Genomic DNA, 18,467 nt, shown 5'->3' on the forward strand with positions numbered 1-18,467 from the left:
CATATAACCACTCCCGAGTGGTTATGTGTTTGTCTCCACGATAACAGTTTTGGCGATCCAGATATCACCAGCAGAATTTTGGTTTTTTTGATCATGAGTCAGTCTAAACAACACCTGACTTGCTTTCAACAGACAGACTACAACTTTCTAAAAGGAAAAAAAGAATCTTTACACAGATTCTAGAAGTGCTCATTGAAAAACTTTCAACCAGGGGGAAAGGAATATCTATCAACTATAGATAAGCCTGGTAGCACCATACCAGTGTTTAATGTATTGCTAGCAAGGTGCTTCACTCTGTTCCGTGATGCTCTGATTGCACTGGAGCACAATTCTAATGTCTTCATATTTATGTGAACAGCTTGAGGAGTAAACAAGAGAAGTCAAAATCTCCAATCTCAGACCTATGACATCATTAGAGAAAGCTGGTGGGATGAGCCCTGTGACTGGCAAGCCATGATGGACAACTGCAGGCTCTTCATGAGGAAAGGGCAGGGCAAGTGAGACGTGGGGGTAGCTCTGTGTGGTGAAAAAACAGCTTCACCATGTCTTTATGGGTCTTTTTAACTTCCCAGACATATCTGAGAATATCATACAGTGGACAAAAGCAGGTATGAGAAAATGATGAAGCATGTTAAAGATAAATTCTTAGTGCAGGTACTAAGGGAGCCAACCAGGAAAAGTGCCCTCCTTAAACTATTGTTTGTAAACAGAGAGGGACTGGTGGGTGGAATGGTGACTGGGGCTGTCTTGTTCACAGTGACTACAAAGCAGATGAGTTTCAAATTGTTGGCAATAGGGGAAAAACTGTGAACAAAACTTTGACCCTGATTGTGGGGAGAGCAGACTTGGGGCTGAAGGAACTAGTTAGTAAATAAGGTCCTCTGGGAATCTGGATTTGAAAGTACTGAGTTCCATGAATGCTGGTCACCATTTAAGAACCATCTCTTAAAGAGTGCAGGAGCAGGCAATTCCAAAGTGTACGAAGTCAAGCAGAAAGGACAGAAAACCAGCTTGGATAAGCAGACATGGTCATCTAGAACTTAGAAGAAAAGGAAAATGTCCTTGGAAACAAGAACACATGATATTGGATGACTAAAGCAATATTATTTGTTAGCATTTCTCTTGAGAGAGAAAAATTATGTGACAAAATTCAATTAGAGTTCAAGATAGGCATCACTGTGAAGGGAAAAAAGGGAAAAAAAACCTTTAAAAATATGTTAATCACAAATTGAGAATCAAATATATTAATCCACTATTCTATGAGGTTAATTACCCCACAAATAGCAACATATATTAAGAAGAGATGTTTATTGTTTATTTGCTTCTGCCTTTAACATTAATGACCCCTGGGCCCCTGTGTTACAGGACATGATTGAGGGTATGATAAACTCTCAATAGACTCTGAACTCATTCTCGACTTGTTGCTCCAACTGTATACATGTATGGGGCCTGAAGGGATTCATCCCAGGGTACTGAAGAGCTAGTCAGTATCATCACTGTAACTCTTTCCATTATTTTTCCAAGTGGTCTTGGAAGAAGAAAGAGGTCCCAGTTGACTAGAAGCTAACAAATGTTCCAATATTCAAGAAAGGTAAGATGGAAGACCCTGATAATTACAGGCTTGTCAGTCCCACTTCAGTGCCTGGTAAAATGATGGAGATGGTAATTCTGGGAGTTACTTGAAGAACACTTGAGAAAGAAAGCAGTTATTGGTCATATCAAGCATAGGTTAACAAGGAGACTGTCTTACTCTGCAAATCTGATTTCTTTTTATAGATGCCTATATAGGTGATAAAGGGAAGCCAGTAGATGTGGTGTCTTGAGCTTTTAGCAAAGCATTTGATACTGTCTCTAACAGTATACTTCTGGACAAATTTTCCATCAGATTGCTAGACAAGTCCATAACACACTCAGTGAGAAGCTGACTGATGGGCCAGAGTCAAAGACTTTAAATTAATGGGGTTGCATCAGGCTGGCAGACAGTCATCAGTGGAGTTCCCCAGGGCTCAGTGTTAGGGCCAGTCATCTTTAATGTTTGCATTAATGCAAATTGTTTGTCAGTGATACTAAATTAGCAGGAGCTGTGACTCCCGCTAGTGCAGAGGTGTTTTACAGATGTGTGCAGTTAGATTAGAGAGCTTGGTAGCCACCAAACTTACAACATTTAACAACACCAAATACCAGATTCTGCACTACATTGCTTATATGTACAAGCTGGAGGATTAGAGGCTGGACAAAAGCCTTGAGGAAAGAGGTCTGATGGTCTGGGTTGATGATAACTTGAATATGAGTCAACAGTGGGCCCTGGCAGCCAAAAGGTCAACTGTGTCCTGAGTCAAGAACAGTATAGCTGGGTGGTCGACGGAGGTGATTGTCCCACTTTAAACTGCACTGGTGAGGACCCACGTGAAGTCCTGTGTGCAGTTGTGGTCACAAAAATATAAGAAGGACATCAGACTACTGGAGTGTGACCAGAGGAGTGTAACCATGGTAGTGAAAAGCCTTGAGGGTGACACTTAGGAAGAGTGGCTGAGGTCACTTGCTTTGTTCAGCTCAGAGAAAAGAAGCTTGAGTGGTGACCTCATTACAGTCTACAACTTCCTTCAGGGAAGAAGTGGAAGAAAGGGAATGTAATTGTGTCATAAAAAGTTCAGACTGGATATTTGAGAGAGGTTCTTGACAGAGAAGGTGGTCTGTCACTGGAGGAGGGCACTCAAGGAAGTGGTCCAGAGCTCCAGAAGCATCTGGATGATGCTCTTAGTTATATGGTTTAGTTTTAGTTAGTCCTGTGAGAAGCAGGAAGTTAGATTCAATTATCTTTATGGGTCCCTTCCAGTTTCAGATATATGGGTCCCTTCAGTTTGAGATATTCTAAGTTTCCAAGGCTGGAATTGAAACCAAATCTAATCTGAAGGCAATGAGCTATTTTATCTAGTTAATTTATGTGCAAAAGGAACTTTTAATATAATCAAGAGTGAAAATAAAGATATTTTTTCAATGTCTTTTATTTTATTTTTAATTCAATATATAGGAGAGGAAGATAAAGACTGTAATTTTTCCCAGAAATATTTTTTTCTATCTCAATATTTGCATTACTAGCTCCATTTCCTATGCAAGGTTGTTTTGCAGATTTTTCAGTGTGACATTCATTCTGTTTAGAAAACGCAATAATTGCACAAATGCATTTGATAAAAGGTTTCCTCCAAGATACTGTCTAATGACAGTACAACATAATATATAACAACATATAATATATATAACAATAACAACAGAAATATAAAAACCCTCTGAAAAACAGAAAAGTTCAAGGGGTTTTGAGACTGCTGTGGAGAGATGCTTCTTTTCTTATCAAATCTTGTTGCTTTAAACATCACCAGTAAATGTTCATCAGAGGAACTTTTTCTGCACACACCCTTGAAAAGTAGTAAAAGCTCTTTGTATACCTCTATCTACCTGCTTCTTGTTATGGTTTGAGAGGGTGTTACATTCCAAAGACTGGAAACATGGAGATTCTTGTTGGATCCCGCAAGGACAAAGTAAGGATAACAAAATATCCAATAACTACACAATCTTATCGAATACTGACAGAAGTGGTAAGCCTTAAAAAAAATCAAAACAACAACAACAAAACAAAACAAACAAAAAAACAAAACAAAACAAACAAACAAACAAAAAAAAACCAAAACAAAACCAAAAACAGAGAGAAAAGAAGGCAGGCAAGCAGGAAGGAAGGAAGGAAAGGAAAGAAGCACCATCTAAAAGTAGAGGGAGAGATTAAAAGAGAGCAAGAGAGAAACACATGGAAGTGACACACTATTGGTCTTGTGGTGAAGAAGAGGGGTGGTTGTCCCTTTCTAGGACAGGGTCACAGAGGTTAGTGTCTTTCCTCCTTTTATATTATCAATTTCTTGCTGTGCTACAGCTGCTAGCAAATTGTTGGTCATCTTGACTTGGTCTGGAAGCTTCCATCAATGGTCACCTCCCTTATAGTTTGTCATCTGCTGTGTTAGCAGAATTATCTATTTCTGGCTAGGTGTTTTCCCCTAATTGTCTTTCCTAATTAACAGTGTTCTGTCAAGGAGCTCTTTTTTTCTCAACCTTTCTAACTGTCCTCTTATCATGGATCTGTCTCGTCTCAAGATTTGTGGTTTCCTCTCTTTTTAAGGAAGCTTTACATCCTCCCCTCTGATCTCTTCTCAAGGCCTTTCCACTGCTGAGACAAATACATAACTCATCCTTATAGAAAAGAGGAAGATAAAGAGTATTGCCACCTGAGGATTCCATGGCATTCTTCTTCCTGGGGTGTTAGGCGAGTCCTATTCAGAGCTCCAAGTGACATATCTTCCCTTCCCCTCCTCTCTTGTGTGCCATTGGTCGCAGGGAGGGGAGGTAGTGCTTCCAGTGGCCAATTTTCATTTGGAGCCAAGCCTGACTGGAACCTTACATCACCCTATGACTCAGATGACAACTTTAAACAGTCTCTGAATGGTAACTGCAGGAACAGAGAGGTGAGAGATAAGAGAAAACAGAAAAGGAAGCAAGAGTGAAAGAGGAGAGAGAAGATAGGCAGATTAATAGGAGAAATAGAAGTTACAAGATAGTAAGAAGGAACTGTAGAAGTAACAAAATAATCATCACACTTTCACTGGTTACATCTTAACTCACTGTGCTTGTGAGAGGGTGAACCAGCTAATTCTATGGTATCTCTACAGGGACCTAGAGTGAAAGTGTTTTAGGACACTGAGGAATCTGTGGGAGCAGAAGAGAGAGGGGCCAGTATTCCCTTTCACACTTTGTAAAAGACAGGAGGAGCAAAAGCCCCACCCTTTCTGGTTTCTTTCTTCCTTGCTGCTTTCCTGCACTGGAAGGCCTTGAGAGAGTCTTCTTTGTTGTCAGGTCAGCATGCGCTTAGCAGAATCCAAATCCATTTTTTGTTGGGAAGAGCCATGGACCTTTTCTTGAGTCAGCTATTTTGTAAGGGAACCTTGGACACTTTACACCTGTAACCACCAAGATCATGTTTTCTATGTATTTGTTCCTCATCCCAAGTGTTAATCTCTTCCCTGTTCCAGTAAACCTATTTCAGTTTTAATGGCCAGGCTTTAAGTCTCTTATTAAGTCTCTTATTTTTTCGCCTTTTATCTTTCCCTGTGAGGTTGGAGGGAGGTAATAGAGAACAATTCCATTCTCTGTGTTTTGGTTTGTCTTGACCACTAAGCCAAGACACATGTGAATGTTAACTGGAGAGAACACACAGTCTTAAAAACATATATATTTGAAAGAAAATATTATCAAATTTTGCAAACGTCCAATATTCTGCTTTATTGAAGCCCAGTCCCTTTGCAGCTAACAAACTTTTGTGTTGGTTTGACATTACCCTTTCAAGTGCATTCTGGAGAAAATTCATTATATTTTAAAAAATAATTATATGATTCAGCTTTGAGCTATTCCCACACAACCTGTCACAGGATCCCAGAAAGAAGAGCTCAGCACATCCCTCTCCACTTCTCTTCCTCAAAAGGCTGCAGAGAGCAATGCAGTCACCCAGCAGTCTCCTTTTCTCCAGACTAGATAAGCCCAGCATCCTCTGGCATGCCTCAAAACACATCTTCTAGCCCTTTAACCAGCTTAGCCGCCCTCTTGTGGATGCATTCAAGAGCCTGAACATCACTAAACGGTGGCACGCAGTATTCAAAGTGAGATGGCACCAACACGAAATACAGCAGGAAAATCACCTCTTTTGACCAGTTGGTCATGTTGTGCTTGATGCTCCTCAGGATGTGATTTGCCCTCTTGGCTGCCAGGGCACACTGACTCCTGCTGAGCCTGCTGTCCACCAGCACTCCCAGGTCCCTCTCTGCACCTCTTTGCCCCTCTCAGGGCTGATCTCCAGCCACTCCTCTCCTAATTCATACTTGTGCTTGCATTATTCCATCCCAGGTGCAGAATCCAGCATTTTTCCCTTTTAAATTTCATCCCTTTGATGACTGCCCAATGCTCAAAGCTATCAAGATCCTTTTTCGAGGCCAATTTCTCCTTAAGAGAGCCAACACCACCTCCTAATTTGGAACTGGCAGCAAAGCTGGTGGCTGTGGGTTCGGCTCTGGTATCCAGAAATTATAGTTAGATTGAAGAGACTACACATACATATTCAAATGTCATGACACAGGTCGATAGAAAGAAATGATGTAGCTACCAGAAAACCACAATGACTCTTCTGTTACAGGACATGGTTTGTTTTACATATGCTTTGCTGAGGTCATTGTATGGCTTGCAAATATATATAACACGAATGGATATTTGGCTACCAGATTTTAATTCTGTTCTATAGTCCTTTACTTCCATTTTGTTTAGTATCAATTATTGTGATGTAATCGTGACAGAATTTTCAGCTGAAAATTTTAATCACCTTTCCCTATTTTTATTTTTTTGTGCATGTGCTAATTTTAATGTATTGGTTTTGTTTGATTTGGTTTGGGTTTCTTTTTTTGTTTTCTTCCCTGTTAAATGTTCTTACACTTATCTAAAAAGCTAGAATTTTCCAAAGCTGACAATTACAGTCTCTTATAATAAAATACTAAGAATTACAGGGAATTTCTTGTGAATTTCGAAAAGGTGATATTAAGTCAATGCTAAATTCTATACATTCTAATCCTAAAATCATGACAATGAGAATCTCCAAACCCTGTCACTGGGTTAGCTGGAATTCCCTTTGATTAATTAACAGGGGTTATTTTTTAGGAATTTGTCCGGGTTTTGTTACACTCAAATTTTTGTGCTCCTTTTAGCACTGTGTTAGCCGTGCATTGTAACAATTATTTTGGGAAGTCTTGGAAAGCCTTGAAATACAGTATTGCCCTTTCATTCCAACAGTATTGAGAAGTCTGATACTAGGAAATTTCTTACCTTTTCTCCTGATAGGTGTATTGATTACTCACTAATGCACATTAATATGAGTATTTCTCTTTCTGTTGGTAATGTTGCCCCTCCAAGGTATGGAATAAACTATTCATATCTACTGCATTACCTTTTTCAAAGTAAGTCTGAAGAATTTCCTTATTGTGTAAATTATTTATCTGGGAAATTGCCATTATTTTAGAAAAGAACAATTTTTTTTTAAAAAAAATTACATGGAGATTACGTGCTCTTATGTGTATTTTGAAAATTATAGCTTTTCCAAAGAAGTCTTGAAAGCATTTACAAGAGTGGGGAAAAAAAAAAAAAAAAAAAAAAAAAAAAAGAAAAGAAAAAAAAAGAAAAGTGGTAGTAGTGAAATGTTTTCAGTAAAGAAACAATCCTCTACTTTGATAACGTTAAATAGGTACCAAAAATTACTGTCTTCACAGCTTCTCTCTAGTAGCCCACATCATTTCTTGGTCCTTTTCATTTCCATTCCCCTAACTGCCCTTCCTAAGATTATTATACATAATGTAATTTTGATTGCTTTAATTGGGTCTCTTAAGAGACCAACCAGAAATGTTAAGAAGTAGGAACAAAAAGAGAAAAAAACATACGTGAAAGAAATATGGTTGTCTGAATGGGACTTGGCTTCAAAGCTGGCTTTGATAATCTGCTATGATTAATGCATTACAGCCACATTATCCATCAAAGCACCCACAAAAAGAAGAAAAAATTACTATGAGGGTAATAACAATGAGCTAACTGCTTCTTTGTGTAAACATTAGTTGCTTTGCTTTCTCAGTAAACCTTTCAGATCAGGAAATCAGAACAAGCACAGTCACAATCAGAGTAAGACATTACAAAAAATGAAAATTAAATAGTTGTTAGGGTTTGTATGAGTCTTCAATATAGCTGCATGCACCAAATGCTGGAAGAGATGGGACAGATTTGTTTTTCTGAACTCTTTTCAACTGCTTATTTTAATTTACTATTGATTATTATCACTCACATCTCAGCACTGGGGATATATGGATTTGCTTTTTATACCTTAGATTGTTGACTAAGAGAAGATAACAGACCTAGCTAGAAAAGCCAAAGCTCAGATAGAACTAAATGCAGCCAGAGAGATCAAGGGGAATAGCAAAAATTTCTATAGTAATGTTAACATCAAAAGGAAGGTTAGGGAATGTGGGGCCTCCTCAGAAATGAAATAGATGAAGTAGTTCCAAGTGATATGGAGAAGGCTGAGGTATTCAATGACTTCTTAACCTCAGCCTCCACTAGCAAGAGCTCCAGCCACACTCCTGAAGTTACAGACAGCAATGGCAAGGGCTGGAGGGAAGAACTGCCACGTATAAGTCAAGATCAGGTTCCTGACCATCTGAAGAACCTGAGAGTGTACAAATCAATGGAACCTGATGAGATGCACCCACAGGTACTGAGGGTATTGACAGATGTGGTTGCTAAACCACTGTATTATATTCCAGAAGTCATGGCAGTCCAGAGAAGTCCCCACTGACAGTAAAAGGGGAAACATAACCCCCATTTTCAAAAAGGGAAAGAAGGAAGACCCAGGAAACTGTAGGCTGGTCAGTCTCACCTCTGTGCCTGGTAAGATCATGGAGCAGATCCTCCTGGAGGCACTGCTGGAGCGAAAGAATAATGAAGAGGTGACTGAGTATGATCAAACCTTCACCAAGGACAAATCATTCCTCAAAAACCTCGTGGCCTTCTATGAAAAGGTCACAACATCAGTAGACAAGGGAAGAACAATCAACACCATTTGCCTGGACCTGAGTAAAGCCTTCGACATTGTCCCACATGACATCCTGGTCTCCAAGCTGGTAAAACATGGGGTTGACAGATGGACCACTCAGTGGATTAAGAACTGGCTTGATGTGCACACCCAAAGAGTGGCTGTCAATGAGTACATGTCCAAGTGGAAGCCAGTGACAAGAGGAGTCCCTCAAGGATCAGTGCTGGGACCAGTCCTGTTTAACATCTTTGCTGGTAACATGGATGGTGACGTTGAGTGCACCCTCAGCATGTTCGCTGATGACACCAACCTGTGTGGTGCAGCTGACAGGCTGGAGGGAAAGGATGCAAACCTATTTATTAAATGAAGGAATATATTTCCACATCCAGAGGGTAAATAAAAAAGTAACCTCTAGCAGGGAAAAAAAAAACCAAACCTACAACAAAAACAAACAAAAAAAACCCCTGCTTTTGATAAGTTGTTTTCACCTCAGGTCAGTATTTTACAAATTGGACAATTTTGTCACTATAAATGCTTAAGCAGAAATCACTAACGTGTTTTGAGATGAGGATATAAGAGCCTCATATTATTTTATGTAATGTGTTCAAATGAGTGTCTGCTGTAAAATGATGAGTACTTTAAAATTACTACTTTATTGCCTGAAGGCAGATCAAACATGGTTGGTGCCATCCAGCTCAGGTAAATTTTTTTTTTAAAGTCTGCTTATTCCATCATAAATATTTCACTCAGTCTCAGTAAACACACATATTACTTGAGCTTTTATTATTTTTCCCTTCTCACAGATAATTCTCTCTTCTTTCTCTCAGAAACTAATGATGACTTCAACTAAAAGTGGGAGATGAGATTTTGCACCTTTTTCCAAACTAAGAATGTCATAATACAATGCTGGGAGATTTATTAACTTACCTTTCTTTAATTAATGTTTGGGGTATGTTTTCCACAATCTGTCGTGTTTTTTCAACAGAAAAAATAAAACTAATATGCTAATCTGGGCAAAATATAACCTTATGTGTATAAGGCCCAATAGCTGGTTTCCAGTGTTTCAGAGTCAAGTACAAGTTTTCTCTAACAGGAAAGTAAACTACCATACTCTTTGTCTAAGTGATTTAATGTATTATTTCATTCAAGTCTATCTCAGGCCATTAATGTGTGGTTATGGCCTTAATGTAACTCATCCTCCTGATTACTTCAAATGTTCCAGTTCAATGTAACTTACAATTCTTGGATATGTGAGAACAAAGGCCAGTCACCAAGGGTTGGGTGCAAATGTAAAGTTTTATTTGACAAATAACACAAAGTGATATAACTCCATGAAAACATAGCATATATGTTGAGAGGTGAAAGAGAGAAGGGGAACAGAGACAAGGAAAAGAAATAGAACCAGAAAAAGACAGCACAGAAAAAAGTAAGAAAACAAGCAAGAAAGAAAAGTATAAGGAAATTTGGAAAAGTCACCACCATGGGGCCAGAGATGTTCAGTGAAGATATCTTGTTCAAGATGGCTTGTCAGTTCTGTGCAGGACCCAATGCAGGATGGTGGGTCAGTGAAGGATGACAAGAAAATGTTAAAATGGGAACCTCAGTGTTGCTCGTATCTCCCAAATTTCTGATATTCCAGGTAAATGATTCACTACTCCTTTTTTAGACCAAGGAGAGAAAACTCATTTTTCTAGCTTTCCGCCCCTGAAAGAGAGTTGTCTTAGTCAGTTGCCCATTATCAGCAGGAGGCTGGAGGTGTCTCATTCAGTTCAGAGACAGAACAGGAAAGGGGGCATGAGAGAGAAAATCATCAGTATGCATCCAAGTGCTGAGTCATCCAACATGGGAGACTTGATGTTGATTAGACTCCCCAGGCCCACCAATGAAGCCCCTCACGTTATAGGCCTGTTTGGAGACATGTACTTTCCAGTCCTTATCTCCATCATACAGGAGGCCATATGTAGACCCTATGTGTCCCTTTTTTCTCCAACAATCCCTTTGGAAATGCTAATGAGGATTTGTTAGAGCAGAGCAGCCTAGGTGGAGGGGGTTCTTCCATCCAATCCTTCATATATGTGTATTAATTTATATAGCTATATTTTACTGAGTAAGGGTTTTGTATATAGATGAAGGGATACTATATTCAGGTTCATTGTTTGTTTGTTCTTTTGTAGACTTTCTGTCTACCATATAGCACTTTTATCAATATATCTGCATAGCAATCCTTTCAATATGCTAATAAAAAATGTATATGAGTTTTCCTGAAGAAGTGGATTTGACAGTTTAGAGACTGACTTCATGCTTAAAATCAACACTTTTTGTGTTAATCCCATCATCTCTGTGATGAGATGGAACGTCTCTTTTAGTCAACGTTGTGTTAAAAATGATACAAAGTGCTACAAAATATTAATGCATTTATGTCACTGAATGCAAAGGCCAGCATTAAATACAATAGTGAGAAACAGTAAAGGAGGTGGTTTTATTCATTTTTATACTTGTTAAAGCTAATTCTAACTGGCTGTTTTATTAGCAGATCTTTGCCTGCAAAGCCTCTGTGTTTATATGTAGAAACATGTCATTTGCAGTGAAGTATTACAATTTTCCTCCAGAGCAGCTGGGACAACTTTCCTTTAAAAGAAAACTTCCCTGAGCTGTACATCACACTCTTGCTTCTTAAGTGCACTTTGCCTTTGCCCATGATCCAGATACCTTGTCAACAGTATTGCATCACTATTAAATTTGTACTTCACAGTAACATCTGGATCCACTTCTGTTTGTTAGACACCTTTCCTAGCTACAGTCCTACCTTTCATTGTCCAGAAAGCCACCTTAAATCTCTCTACAATGGGTTTTTTCAGGGCATTTTCTCTCTTTTATTGAACTAATTTTGAGTTAATTTTGTGTTCTGCCCCCACCTGGGAAGACCCATGGTCTTCCAGCTCACCCATTCTCTGTGCCAACCACAAATTTAATTAACACATTCTCTTTTTACCTTTTCAAGTTATAGTGATGCAGGACATTACTCAGCTTTAAGACAAAGGTCTAAAGGACCCACTTGACATTCCTATACTGTCTGCTATTGAATTATTGATATCTACTATCTGATACCTACCATTTTTTGGATTTTTTTAACACTTTTACCCATACTGTATACCTTACTTAATTTTGTCTATAATATAATGTAGATTATAAAATAACTATGATTCATTGCTGAAGTAAATACAATAACATAATACTTTTCTGTGACAGTAGTATAACTTCTCTACACTCCCATTTTGTTATTCAGTTTTACCTAAACAGGCTGGATAATTTTGACCACTAGTTCCTCTCAGCTTTTGTTTCAGATGAATCATACTTCTTCCAGAGACTGAGAAGAGGCCAATCCAGTCACAGAATCACAGCATCATAAATCATAGAAAGGTTGGGTTAAAAGGGACCTTCAAGATCATTTAGTTCCAACCGCCCTGAATGACCAGGGGAAGCTCCCACCAGACCACAGTGCTCAAAGCTGCACCCAATCTGGTCTTGAACACTTCCAGGGATAGGGAACAATTTTCCTAGGCAACTTTTGTCAGTGTCTCATCACACTCATAATAAATAATTTCTTCCTACTGTCTAATCTAAATCTGTTCTCTTCAAGTTAAAGATCATTTTGCTTTTTTCTGTCATTACCTGCCTTTATAAAAAAGTCCCTCCTCAGCTCTGCTTTAGGTGTTCTTCAGGTAGGTTTAACTGCAATGATATTAACCTGCACTAAAAGTACCGCTAGTTTGGGCAATCATGGTGGGTTAAGTAACATTTGTTTACCTGTGTCTTTAATGGTACAGGGTCCAATTTTTAAAAAGTTCTTCAGATAAAATTTTCTCACCGTCTGCTATTGTTGGGAAAGTTAAGTGTGGAATGATAGGTGTTGTGATAGGCCTAATTGTGTCTTAAATCTCATTTTTTTTCCCTGGATAGACGAAGAGAATAGGTTGTGTCAAAGTAAAGTAGTATCAAATTGTATCAAATATACCAGTTTTTCAGGGGCATGGATATTTTTTTGTTCTCTAATTTTGGATGTAGGATTGTACATGGAAATTTCTTATATTTTTCACGGGTAGTTCTACTCTTCATTTAGCATCCCAACTTTATTTTTTTTCCATCTGTACCCCAAATTCAAGAAAGTTTGCCAAAAGTCTTTTACTTTATATCAGCCCTACTCATTAGCTTGGTATACTTTGTTCCCATGCGTGACTATAGTGGAAATATCTGAATTTTCCCTTTTTGAGAATTTTTCTATATTAACAGTCTATTCAATATGAGCGCATGACCATAACTATTTTGGGGTTTCTTCAGTAAGACTTCTTAGTAAAACTGGAGAAATATAAAAAATAGGTATTGAATTAGTTGTGTTAGGTCCAGGGATTTATTGTACTAAACATTATGTTTTTTCCCTCTAGAATATTATACACACAGAGTATCTTAGAATCAGATGGTCCTTTTACTGTGTCCTGTATGGACCAATGCTTTGTCTTACAAGCACCTCTCATATGGTATGTAAGAGCTATTGTAGATAATCACGTTGTATACAGATCTTCTAAAGATAGATGGTTATGTTTTGCAGATCAGGTTCATGTTATTTTCTGCCAGTAGCAAAGTGAGTGTCCTTTCTGCACTAGTGCAGTTGTAGGTGATCTCTTGGTTGATGACCAAGTTGAGATACGTGGGAAAGGTTTTGTGCACTGACTCTGTGTTTTGCACCATTGTAATTTATGGCTTCCCACACAAATATGCTGCAAAGTTTAGTCATTCAGACAATACCAATAGATGGTAAATCAACCATTACAAATTTTCTAGGCTGTCATGTTGTCAGAAGTTCATTTTTCCCAACAGCTCAAGTACTGAGCTCCATTTTTGCAAAGAATTCTCAGGTTATAGAGCTCTCCACAGGCCCATACCATTTTTCCAGGTGATGAAATACTTTTTAAAATAAAATATCCAACTGAGCCTTACGTGGCTTGAGGTTTTTTTCACCAGACTATTATCTCTTTTGACCATACAGTTTGACTGGGGCTAAAAAGCAGTGTGAAATACTCACTGAATTTCCATCTTCTTTGCCAACCCTTATGCCTCTTACAAGAGTGCAATGTGAAATGTGAGCTATCATCACTGTGAATGACATCAGGAGTACCAGTTTTTGAGAATCGAAGTGGTAGACCTTGTATGGTATCTTGCCCATGTCTTGAGTTAGGTGGATTTTCTCCTCCTATGGGGGGTGTAAGGGGTGAGTGAGCAGAGGCACAGTTGATACCAGCTGGTTCTAGACAGCCCATCTCTTTCTGGCATGGTAAGCTGTAAGCAAGCCAGAAGCTACTTCCACTCCAGTAAGGATGTATCATAGAAAGTCTTAATAGCCCAATGTAATTAATTTGGTGCGTGGATCTTAATTTTTCACAGCCTTCATATGTAAAAGTTGATGCTTTGCCAGAGTTATCTGTTTGTACTTTCAATTTTCACCAGGGGCATTCTGTAAAACTAGTTTGACAGGTTCTTTTGTTTATAGGTACTGGGACCGGTGTTGTTCAATATCTTCATCAACGACTTGGATGAGGGTATAGAGTGTACCCTCAGCAAGTTTGCTGATGACACTAAGCTGGGAGGAGTGGCTGACACACCGGAAGGCCGTGCTGCCATTCAGAGAGACTTAGACAGGCTGGAGAGTTGGGCAGAGAGAAACATGATGAAGTTCAACAAGGGGAAGTGTAGAGTTTTGCATTTGGGGAAGAACAACACAATGTCCCAGTATAGGTTGGGGGCTGACCTGCTGGAGAGCAGTGTAGGTGAAAGAGACCTGGGGGTCCTGGTAGACAAGAGGATGACCATGAGCCAGCAATGTGCCCTTGTGGCCAAGAAGGCCAATGGCATCCTGGGGTGCAGTAGAAAGGGTGTGGTTAGTAGGTCAAGAGAGGTTCTCCTCCCCCTCTATTCTGCATTGGTGAGGCCGCACCTGGAGTATTGTGTCCAGTTCTGGGCCCCTCAGTTCAAGAAGGACAGGGAAGTGCTTGAAAGAGTCCAGCGCAGAGCTACTAAGATGATTAAGGGAGTGGAACATCTCCCTTATGAGGAAAGGCTGAGGGAGCTGGGTCTCTTTAGTTTGGAGAAAAGGAGACTGAAGGGTGACCTCATCAATGTTTTCAAATATGTAAGAGGTGAGTGTCAGGGAGATGGAGTTAGGCTTTTCTCAGTGATGACCAGTGATAGGACAAGGGGTAATGGGTGTAAATTGGAGCACAGGAGGTTCAAGTTGAATATTCGGAAAAATTTTTTTACTGTAAGGGTGACAGAGCCCTGGAACAGGCTGCCCAGGGGGGGTCGTGGAGTCTCCTTCACTGGAGACATTCAAAACCCACCTGGACACGTTCCTGCACGATGTACTCTAGGTGGCCCTGCTCTGGCAGGGGGGGTTGGACTAGATGATCTTTCGAGGTCCCTTCTAACCCCTAGGATTCTATGATTCTATGATTCTAGGTCAGATTTGGCTCTGGGCTGCAAGGCGGAGTGCGTCTCAACCTATATGCTCTCATTTCTGATGTAACTCTTTCTAGTTGCTATCATTCAGAATCTGATGTGTCTTCTCATTCTATTCCCCCAATTTTGGCTAAGTCTACTTTATGATTCCAGTTTGTAGCTAGAGTTTTGTTTTGTTTTGTTTTTTATCTTTGGAATAAACTTTTATCCATGCCACCTTGAACTATATTTCTCTGGCTATGTTTAGGAATAGTAGCCAATCTTCAATTCTCCATACTGAGGATCTGTTCATTTCCCAATTTAGAAGATGTGGGCAGAGAAGGGCAACAATGATCAAAGGACTGGGAAGCCTGCCATAAGAGAACTGGCTGAGAACTGGATTTTTCCAGGCTGGATTAGGGGAGACCTTACTGCCATACTCCAGTACTTAAAGGGTGGATACCAAGAAGATGGAGACTCCCTTTTTATAAAGAGTTACATGTAGAAGACAAGAGATAATAGGTGCTATTTATTCCTGGGGAAATCCCAGTCAGACTCCTGAAGGAAGTTTTTCACTAAGAACAGTGTGACATTGGAAAAACCTCAACAGGGAAGTGGTGGATTCCCCATAATTGTGAACTTTTATGACTCAGCTCATATGGTGCTGGGCCATATCATCTAAACTGTATTCTTACCTGAAAAAGTTGTACCAGATGATTACTGAAGTCCGTCCCAACCTGGCATTCTATTATTCTGACTTTTGCACCTTCAGGTTCTTTTGATGGTCTTGAACTTGATCTACTCAGAGTCCAGTACAGAGCCTCTAAGATGGTTAAGTGTGTGGAAAATCTTCCTTATGAAGAGAGACTGAGAGAGTTGGGCCTCTTCAGCTTGGAGGAGAATGACGGACAACCTCATTAACGTTTATAAATACGTAAAGAGAGAGTGCCAGGAGGATGGAGACAGGCTCTGTTTAGTTATGTCCAATGACAGGACAAGGGCAATGGGTACAAGCTTGATTATAGGAGGTTCCCCATAAATACAAGAAAAAGCCCTCTCACTGTGAGAGTGACAGAGCACTGGAATAGGCTCCCAGGATGGAGTCACTGGAGACATTCAAAACTTCCCTGGATGTATTCCTATGTGACCTGCTATAGGTGACCCTGTTCTGTCAGGGGGGTTGAACTATGTGATCTTTTGAGATCCCTTCCAAATCCTGACTTTCTATGATTCTGTGGTAATCAAATTGTGTGTGCTTCTTCCTTCTCCCAGTCCCTGCCTTTGTCTTCTGTGACTTGGGTAGTGCCATTTGAGCACTTGATGGTGAAGACTGAGTACAAAATATGATTGAGCAACTCATCCTTCTTCATATCCTGTGTGACCAGGTCTCCCATTTCAATCCAAAGAATTCTTGAGTGTTCCTTTTCTCATGGACATACCTCTAGAAGCATTTCCTGTTGCCCTTGATGTTCCTGGTCATATTTGATTCTATTAAGGCTGTGAATATTCTATTCACCCTCTGTAGGCTTAATTTTTCAGTTGGAGTTTTTCCAGAATGAACTTGGCCATACATTCAGCCCACTGAAATTGTTTTGCTTCCTCTTTTCTGGTATACATAACTCCTGAGCTTGAAGGAAGTGACGCTTGAATATTAACCATCTTTCTTGACCTCCTGTCCCCTCCAGGGCTTTATCCATGGTACTCCATAAACAGGTTCCTGAAGAGGTCAAAGTCTACTCTACTCCTCTATGTCTTATGGATCTTGAACTCTGTCTAGTGGTTACTGCAGCTGAAGCTTCCCTTGAGCTTCACATTCTCAGCCAGCTCCTTGTATGTGATAACAAGGTCCAGAATAGCACCTGTCCTTGTTGGCTCCTCTGTCACTTGGAGAAGATAGTCAACTCACACATAATGAATCAAATTAAGAAAGTTTGCACAGGCACCTGTTAGGATGTGAATCTGCAATTCCTACACAATGCAAATAGTAATATGTAGCTAAACAAACTGAAAAATAAGATGGGGGGAAAAAATAGAAGACTTTACACTGTTATTTTTGTTTTGATTTTATGGCGAACGACTGAGAAAATATATATTTATGTCTTTTACATTTCTATTATTTGTTGTTTGGTTCTAAAAAATAAGGTTTTGAGCAACCTGATGTAGTGGGAAGTGTTACTGTCCATCCAGAGGGTTGGAACTAGATGATCTTTAAGGTGCCTTCCAACGCAGACTTTTCTATGATTGCATGACATTTTTCAAGCCTGCTTTGTCTGGAGATTGAGATTCAGACCCTTTTCCTCTTCCTCTTCAGAGCTCTACTAAGTGTGCTTCTCAGTTTTAATTCTCCCTTAAAAGTAAGTTTCACAGGAAATTAGCACATAATATGATGGTGAAAATGGTAATTTTGTCCCTCTATATAAGCTACTCAGTTCTCTCTTCTGGAGTTATTCCTCTGATTTCTTCTCACTTTTCTTACAGTCGTCTTGCTTCAAAACAGTAAGCTATTTCATGCTGGTGTTACATGATTTCATCACCAGATCACAGAGTTGTTGTGGGACACATCCAACCCTGTTGCAGCTCTCACTGCACAGTATTTAGGATTGTCCTGGATTCCCAGTGCTTCCAATGGACAATAGGTGTTTTCAGGTCTTGCCAACCTCATCACTTCAACCTCTATGGAAGGCATGGAAGGAGAGGTCACCTCTATCTCTGTTCACAGCTCCTTTTGATGAGCGAATTGCCAGATCCATCAGTCTGACAGAAGCTCCATGTCTCCAAGTCCAACTGGCAGCCAGTCTGAGCATGCATTCCTAATAAAATCACAGATAAATATATATATGTGATAGACATATACACGTGTATCTTTATTCATACATGCATGTATAGACATTGCAATGCACATAGATTAACATAATTTGACACACACAGCACTCAGACACAAATGGGACCTCACCCTGCTTCTCCCTCTTGCTGAGCAGGATGCATATCTGCTAGGTGTAAATACATATGTACCAGGTGGATCTCTCCAGCAGATGGGCTCAGATATTCCGTATCCCAGTAGCTGGCCCTAGGCATCAGTATTTTACTTTTAAACTAGCTCCTTTTATGCACTCATCCCTCAATTTTCCTGCATTTGTTTCTCCATAAATGATGTAGATCCTGACTGCTACTCACCTCTGTCTCCTCCCCAAAACATGTCATAGTAAGCCCTGTGCAACAACAAAACCTCTTTCCCTTCATCCCACAGAGTATCCCCTACACCTGGGGAAAGGAAGTACACCCAATAGCAGCTGCTGGGAACCTTCCAGCATGAGTGTCCCCT

The sequence above is a fragment of the Calypte anna genome, chromosome Z (genome assembly GCF_003957555.1).
Source record: "Calypte anna isolate BGI_N300 chromosome Z, bCalAnn1_v1.p, whole genome shotgun sequence".
Lineage (NCBI taxonomy): Eukaryota > Metazoa > Chordata > Aves > Apodiformes > Trochilidae > Calypte > Calypte anna.